We start from the raw sequence: 9,321 nt of genomic DNA on the forward strand, positions 1-9,321 counted from the left end.
GTTATTGCTGTTTGTCAGACCTGCTGTATGTGTATCTGTTTCTTTGATTTTATGTATTGCATACATTTGCTAATATTTTTTGCATTTTCCTGGTTCCTCAGAAATCAAGTGCAATTCAAGATCACTTGTTTTATTTTTACACTGTCAATATTTTATTTCTCCTTTCCATGTGACATAATCCTTCAGTTTTCTGTATAATACTAGTTTCATGGCTATCTTGATGTTACCTACTTTCTGACCTGTCAGGATCCGCAAATATAAAATAACAGGCATAGATTTCAAACTAGTGAACTAACAAATTAAAGATTTCCTGTTTTATCATTCTTTTTAGGCATACTGCTTTAAACAGTATCAACTAATATAATGTCAAGCTTGATTATATTGAAGATACATAGTAACAGGCCGAAAAGTCGTTAAGAAATGTTATTTAGGCTAGTAAATGGTGATATTATATTGACATCTGACTTATTTTAAAACATGTAATTAAAAATTTTTCCATCTACTGGTCTGTCAGTTTTCATCATTTGATAGGTATTTTTTAGTTTAAAAAAAGCCAATACTTGATTATTTACTAATACTTTGGTGCATAATTTTCTTAGTGAGGCTAGTATGTTAACCTCAGTTTTGCATTTCTACCAAGGTTGTACCCATGAGTAAATGTCACTTAGTATTTATCTGAAGGTGATATGAGTCATTAACATCATGGTGTACTTCTTTCCTTTCGAAAACAGGTGTGACAAGCTGCCTCTCCATACTTAGGAATTAAAGCCCTTCCCTGATTCCCAGGCTGTCTTTTCCTCACTTCAGTGGTTTTACTTATTGGTTTTGTTCCTCCTCAGAGAAAATTTGAGGAGCCACAGAACCTCACACTTCTTTGGGATGTACCTACAAGAATCTAGTATGCCCTTACACCTAAAGAGAGAATTTTTTAATAAGAAAGCCCTTTGATCAGATTATTACTTTTTATCTTCGTTTCCTCCTTCGTGGAATAGAGAGGATAAAATAGATCTGAGAGTTTTTTTCCCCCTGGGGAAAATAACAGCTTGTGAGGAGAGGGTAGTCTTTTGTGTTGTTATTTTGTTTTATAAGGAGAGTCTGAAGTATAAAGTCTTCAAAATAAAGGTCTCAAAGTTTTTAGCATTCATTTTCCTCCCATTACTTATCATCGACAAGCTTTGTGACATTCTCTCTATATCTTTATCTTTGATAGGTTTCAGTACTTCAAAAAGTTTTCTCTTTGGAAAATTCCAAGCTAAAAATCAAACTATATTTTTCCTGTCCCATGAATTCCCTAAGCCAACCAGTTGTCCAGTTTCAATCTGGAAAGAATTTCCTGTCTATTTATCTGTATATCTCCTTTCCAACTTGTTTTCCAGGTACCAGTATACTTATTGTTTGAATCAATTTAAAAAACGAAACAAAACTGAGTGTGCTGACAATGAGAAAGTCTTCCTTTCATCTGGCTTTCCCCTTTCTGGCTAGTAGCATTCTGAGGCCCTCTATTATTTATTTTGGATAGAATTTCTCCAAATTTTTAGACACTCTTGAGTCTTTCCTTATCTACCCAATGCAGATAACTTTTTTGACTAAAAATGATAGCGCCTGAAGATATTAGCTATGTAGCCATTACTTAGGCACTGTCATCTCTGCTTTCATTTTCAAATGTGACTAAACTGAAAGAAAAGAAATGCAGGCAAACATACTTAATTTTGGAAGAGTTTTGCCTAATTCCAATCATATTACCAGTGATATTTAAATTTACAAGTATTCCCACTAAAGATGTCTGTATTGAGCTAAATATATAATCTAATAATACCAATTTGAATTCTAGATTTTGGGAATAAAACCGAGAGAAAAAAGGATTTTTCCCTTCCTCGACTTCACTAAGAATAGTGTTAAAAGAGAATGCCTATTAACCCAAACATTTAATCCAATTTGGTAGAATTTCCATCAGCAAGCATAATATAACGTGAAAAAATTCAGGGATTGTGGAGAAAGATGTTTTTGGTTTAAGGAATCCAATTTAAAAGTAGCTAAGATTCATACTTAAGAGAGTGTCGTTCTATTTTCACAGCTTTCCTCTCCTTCCATTCCTGAACCCACTAGTCCTCTTAAGCTCCATGTTATTCACAATGGTTTCTTATAATAACAAGGTGAGCATTTTAAAGTATGAAAAATAGAGAACCAGGATAGCTTTTGCTTGAACATGGAATATTATATCCTTTTAATCCTCAATTTCTTTTGCTTTATACATTATAAATATTATAAAATGAAATGTTAAAAGATGGTCAGGCAAAGGTTACCTTTGTGTCTAATTCCTAAAGATCAGATGCGACTAGAAAGGATATGTTAGTTAATAGACATCTTTTGGACATCTGGATCTTATCTTGAGTTCAAAAAGGCTATCCTGTTTCCTCAAAGGATTTCATAGATACAGTCCTACTGCGTGTTCTCCGAAAATAAGCCCTAGTTAAGATCGTCAGCCAGACAGATGCATTTAGTACATTATGACGATGTTTCAGAAGATGACATGACTGTATTTGAATAAATGTAGATTCAAAATATAAGAAATGAAAATATAAGACATCCCCTGAAAATATGCCCTAATGCGTCTTTTGGAGCAAAAATTAATATGAACCAGTCTTATTTTCGGGGAAACACTGTGGGTAATAATGAAATTTTAATAATGAAACATTTTGTGTTGTACTTTAACAAATTTGTATTTTTTAAAGTTAAAAACTTTGTATAAATATTCTAACTCTGATTTAGGATATAAACCTAACACTATACAACTCATTTAATCCATTTACTTGCTTCTTGAAAGTAACTTTCTAACTCATCGTCACTTTTGCTTAAATTTTGCATACTTATTACAGAGAATTCAGATTTCTTTATTTTCTTCTAAATGATGATTTGGGAAAATATCCAAAATTTATTCTAATGATCATTTCTTTATATAAATCATCTAATTAATCTATTTTCTTTATTCACCATCCTTCAAACCAAACATCTTCATACACTTTAGGTAAAGATAACCAACAATATAGTTTTCGCTGACATGATTTAAACTCAGATCATGCAGTTCCAAAAGAATCTTGTCTCTATTGTTATAAAGTACAGTTTGTTCTATTAGGTTGGTGTAAAAGTAATTGCAGTTTGACAGATTAAAAAAAAAAAATTGCAAAAACCACAATTACTTTTGCACCAACCTAATAGCCAGAAAAACTTGTAGTTAGGGTCTATCTGAATAGAATCATATGTAAGAATGTAACTACATCTTTTCTCAGAGATAATGACATTCTCAGAGACTTGCCAAGTTCCAATATGAATATCAGCTTTACCTTCTCTGAAATATGATTATTTTGATTCCGACTTAGGAGTCCCTGTTCTCTAACTCATATTTCTTGAATTTCACTCCCACCTTCATTGATGAAGAGCAGACGGACTTGATTTGATTTTCTTTATAGAAATCAAGGCTGTTTACCTATAGACAAATTTCTTTGATGTTTATCTATCATACCAAGTTGTGCTTTCATTTCTGCTCCTTATAGTAGTCAGAAAGTTCTTGACTTTGCTGATCTCTGCTCCAAGTTCTTATTATATGCAGAAATGACATATTCATCATTCAAATAAGGACACTTGAGAGTGAAAGGGGACACCAAAAATAATTGAAATAATTTTTGAAATATGTACTGTTGACCAACAAAAAAGTTTATCATATTTATAATCCTATAAAATCATTCTATTCAAAGACTATTTTTCAAAACTGAAACTCTAATACAATAGGTATAAATCTAGACTGTCCCAGAGAAATTGGGATGCAGGTTACCCTATGAATATATTACAAAATGAATGCAACATTAAACTGGGATCAAAACGTAAAGTATGAAAGGGATTAAGCCATGAGGCCTGAACTCCTCCTCTATTACTTTAACCCTTGAGACTTTATGGTTTCTGGTTTAACCATTGATACAGGTACTATATAAATAGAAATGTGTTCAGGTACAAGCCTGTTTCCCTATGTTATAAACATGAAATCATAGAATCATATAACTTAACTACAGAGTCAACAACTATGGGATAAAGTCTTGTAATATTGGTAACTTAACCTCTGTAACTAAATTTGCTATATTATTACTAGGTGGTTCTAAAGAAAAGCTTTGCTTAAGTCACTGAAGATTGTTTAAAGTCCATGATAATATTCTTTATAAAATTGTATTAACTTTGTTTATGTTGATAATCTGCTCTAAAATCATGCTTAAAATATCACATTTTTGCTTACCCTATTATTCCAAGGCAGGAATAACTATATTTATATAGCACCTTACAATTTATAAGCACTTCACATACATTATCTCATTTTATCCACTTCTTTGTTTTGTGAGATAATCAGGCACTTTTTATAAGAGAAGGTGAGACGTAGAAAGGTTAACAAAATTGCCCAAGATGATATAACTGTTAAGTGGTAGGACCCAAAATTTCTGATTACTAATAAATTGTCACCTATAAGGAGGCAAGTGATTTTGGGGAGTGGGAGCGGGGGGCGGGGGGTGAGGGAATCTGCGAGGGGAAGATCCTTAGAGAACACAATACTTTTCAGAAATAATTTTTATCTCATCCAAGAGTTATCTTTTGTTGGATCACTAAAATTAAATCTTACACAAATTAAATCTTAGACACAAATAAAATGTCTACTCTAATTCCTTAAGAATCTGGGAAACTGGATAAGAAAATATTTCAATTCTGAAATAAACAAATTGTGATAATCGTGAAACTGTTTATCACATAACCTAAGTATGAACATTTTGTTAACCAAAACAGTGAAAATAGTTTTATTCTAGAATTTAATGTTTTAGATTATTAATCAAACATTTTCTTTAAAAGTGTCGTTCAACTCAGCATTCTGGGAAGTAAAATAAGAAAGACAAGGTGAGACGGAAAGCCTTCTAAATTATCCCAGAAAAACATCAGTCCCTCTGATAACAAAGGATATTTATAGGCGGTGCCATATACTCTTTATATTTTGGGAACGTGACACAGGTTTTTGAAAGCATAAAGTCCACCAGCTTTTCTTCTTCTTTTCCATTCTTCTTGCTAATAGCTGCAATGTTAAGTATTTATCAGTCTTTGTATAAACCCTCCAGATAGTGTCTGCTATTTTGGGAAAGGGTTATTATAGTTTTCTTTTTTACATCCTAATGACAAGTACCAAACTCATGCCACTTTTTATACTAATAAAATGTATGTGATTATAAGATAAATGGATCATTAACAGAATTGCCTATTGAAGTCTCCTTAGCTCAAAAATTGCAGCAGTAACTAAGGTTGCAGCAGTATCTATAACCTGTTGTCATTGGAGTGAATTTTCTCACAACTGATTTTGATAACTATATTTTATAATACTTCATAAATGTTTCTTTTCTGGTTAGACAACTGTTTTGTAACTTTGCAAAGTATCCTGAAGTGGTATGAATAAATTATCTGTGTAATTGCATATTTAAAACATTTTTAACCCTAGAAGCATCTCAGTCTGATATGCCATAAAAAAGAGTTAACATTATTGTTTTTATGACTTCCTCCTTATAGTTATCTATTCTAGTATTGGCAAGTTGTTTCATTGTTAGTAGACATGTACACTCTTGGTAGGTAAATAGAGTAGCGTATGTGCCCAAATCCTGGAAAGTACAATGGTATATTAACAAATATGGCGCTAGAGAAATTTGCTTTTTATCTTAAAAGCTCCAGTTCCCTTTCCTGAATTATAGATAAGTAAATTGATTTTAGAATAACTTCTAGAACACTTGGTATTAAATTTCTGTGTCAGATTCAGGTGGGGCAATTGATTTGGCCTACATGCTACTTCCAAAGTTCTATTCAGCTTTATGAAATAAACTCAGGCTCCTTGATGCTTGCATTCTTCTTGAATCACATTCAAACTCAAATCATTTACAGCAGAGCAATGATGCAAATTTAAAGCAGAGCAAATGATGAGGTTTGTAGACAAAAGGATTTGGCTAAACACTGATGCTCTGAGGTAGGTATTTAATCATTATAGACGCCTTAGCTGAAATTTTCTTATTTAAGTGTCTTGAGCAAAGCAGTATCTCCAACAATCCTTATATTCAGCAGTGGATCAAATAAAAATCACTTGTTAGAACAGAGTCTGTTCATTGAATGTTTTACTTATTAACAGCAGGATAAAATGTTAGTCTATTAACATTATTTTATTAATTTATTAATAAAATATATTAATAATTCCTTATTTTCTCTGGATAGTTGCTTTCTCAGCCACAGGATCTAACTCTAATTTTGTATATCACTAACTACATAAATCTTGTTTTTAAAAGTTTAGGGATGGCACAAAGGAAATATAACCTAATTTAGAAATACTATTAGATATGGCTATTCTCCGATCCTTTTTAGTGAGTGTTTTTATAGCCCTAGGATGCCTCCCTGTCCAGCAGCAGGTTATAAGGTAACCTATACTCTAATGGGGATTTCCTAAAGCACACCCTGTCTCCTCAGAATCCAAGCCCAGGTAATATTTTTTTTTCTTAAAATCTTTCCCTTAAGTAATTATAAGAACCACTTAAAATGCATTAAAATCCTAATTTTTTTGAAATCTCTTAATAGGAACCAAAGTTAAATTCTGTGAGAAGCTTTTCTCAACCTTCATCTGTGGGTTTGAAACCTCGATATTCTCGAAGCCCACAATTTCATCCTAGAAAAGATTTCAGAGCAGAGGATTCAATTCTTATTCCACCTTCCTCTATGGATCCTGTTAAGTAGAGTCTTGAATAACTATTTTACCCAATAAAAGAAAACAACTAGCCTCATGAGTGGTCTGGTAACAAATATGAGGTTTTTGGATGTGCTTAAAGTTAAATGTTTTTGCTTTTTTAAAGGAATTAAAGAAATCTTAGTAGCCAGAACATTGAAGATGCAGGATAAAATCATGGTTTCCTTTATTAATTCACACACACTTAAGTAACATAGACTTGTAATCTGTAACAAATAGAACAAAGGTTTTACCTATAAAACAACAACTACCTTGATAAAGTTTGAAAAATTTGGTTATCATCTGGCTGTCTTATCAACATGGTAATGTTAAAAACAACCACTTAAAAACATCTTTGGTGTTTGGATTTTTCAGCTTTGTTTCAGATGTTTCATATATTGTAGACATGGCCAAGGCATATACAGACTAGACATAGCAACAGGCCATTTGTTGTAATATGGAAAATTAAAAAAAAACACTACCTTGTTAGGGAGATAATACGGCAAAGATTCTAGCTTCTAATTATTTTTGTTTCACTGTATTTAAGTTTATATATATTTTACCTATATTAAATGTTTTTGATAAAACATTTCAAACTCTAGGTTTACATTAGAAATTTAGGCTGACATTAATACATATAAAAATAATTTGTACATATATGAAAATACGTCATATTATGACCATTTATTTTACACCAGTCATTATGGATAAATTTGACACTATTCTTAAATATACTTAAAAATATCTCTGGCCCTCTTTTGTCATTCATACAACAAGGGTTCTTAGAGCATCTTAGCAAGTATAAGCATTCACTGCATATATCATGTCAGATTGAAAACATATTTCTTCCTTTTAACACAGTGACACTGTTAATATTCCTTTTTATCTTTGATTCAGGTCTTAGTTTGTGATATTTCTAGACTCTCAGAACATTAAACTTAAATAAAACTTACGCGTAACATTTCACCTTGTAAATACAAAGAAGCTAAGATTCTTGCTCTTACAGAACTGGAAGTTTTTTACAAATGAAAAATGCCACATTAAGTAGAACTTTTCAAAATTATAAAATAGCCATGCCAACTTTCTTTAAATGGCACCTGTTTCATATATATATATCCCAACTTTCTTCTATAAAAACATTATATTCCTTTTATAGAAGATTGGATTAATAATAAAACAATAAAGTTATGTAAATAAGCAATATTTAAATTGACTACATAGAATTTGTTCTAGCATTATTGAAATTTGATTGCACAATACTAGGAGTCTTATTTTTTTCACCATTTTAATTTCATATCTACCCCAAGACCTAAAACTGGTTGGTAATTCTGTTGGGAACGAATAAGAATTATATATTAAAACCTTATACTATTAGGAAGATAACCCCATTATAACTTAATTTCTTTATCCTGTCTTATAAAGGATAATAAACTACCCACTGATGTATATATTTTTTAGATACATTGCCAAGATGTTTCTGGACTAAATATTTAAGTTGAGCAATAAACTGTAATAACATAGTTATATTAAAGAATATTCTGGCACATCCTAAGGTCACTTCACCTATTATTTTATTTTGCTATATTTATTTTGAAAGTAACACAGTATGAGTTAAGGTCCAGTGTTCTATAATTAGAGCTCTTGTCAAAAATATCATGAAACAATCTAGTATTCCATTTGTCTGGTGTTTTCAGTATACATTTTAATCCTATACTTATTATTCAGGTTTATTCAGTGTCTACCAAGGCATTTTTGTTCTAAATCTTTTATAAATTTCAAGAGTCCAAGAGTAATTGCATTTTGCTTCGCAAAAATATTGACATTTGAAGTGATTTTCTTAGCTAATTTATTTTAGGCAGTTGTGCTCTACCAAAATGTATTAATGAACTTCCACACTGTATTCAATTGTATAAAGATGATATTACTTCATTTTTCTCTCCAGACCTAAAGTACAGAAAAATAGAAGTGGTATGGAAATATATTAATGTACCAAAAAAGAAAATTACTTTTCATCACTTAATATGTGATATTTTGCTCTTATTTTATAATGTAACATATCCGTTATAGCAAAAACAGCTTTAATAACTATAAAAGATCAATGTTTTAGCTTTTAATTATCAATGTCCTTTTTCCTACAAGTCATGATATAAAAACAAAGATATGGAGTCTAAACCCTCATGCTGGCCTCATATAGTTCTGAAACAACCAGTGATAGTATATAAAAGAAATTTTAAAAAGTATTGCCTAAAAAGCATATCGTTTCTTCCTTTGGTGTTTTGGAAGAAAACATGTAAAGGATAATAACTTTAAAGTATACATCAACAATTTGAGATAATTTTAATGCTTTCAATGTATTTCTTGCTAACCATATTTAGGATCTTTGTTTTTCACATGTTTAACTTTGGTATCAAAACAAAGAAAGGTATCCACTTATATAACATTTTTAGCGACACATAAAAGAAACTTCTTAAAAATCTTATTACTATCTCACCTATTATGCAAACTATTCAAAAAAGGTCCTAGTACATGTAAATTTTTCCTGA

The 9,321-nt window shown here is 31.0% G+C and overlaps 1 protein-coding gene across 1 annotated transcript in view; it reads right to left on the bottom strand.

Annotated features, from left to right (window-relative positions):
- The window catches only part of PLCL1 (phospholipase C like 1 (inactive)), a 406,607-nt gene that overhangs the window by 376,150 nt on the left and 21,136 nt on the right, over positions 1-9,321 (bottom strand). The window lies entirely within an intron of this gene.

The sequence above is a fragment of the Rhinolophus ferrumequinum genome, chromosome 8 (genome assembly GCF_004115265.2).
Source record: "Rhinolophus ferrumequinum isolate MPI-CBG mRhiFer1 chromosome 8, mRhiFer1_v1.p, whole genome shotgun sequence".
NCBI classification, from domain to species: domain Eukaryota; kingdom Metazoa; phylum Chordata; class Mammalia; order Chiroptera; family Rhinolophidae; genus Rhinolophus; species Rhinolophus ferrumequinum.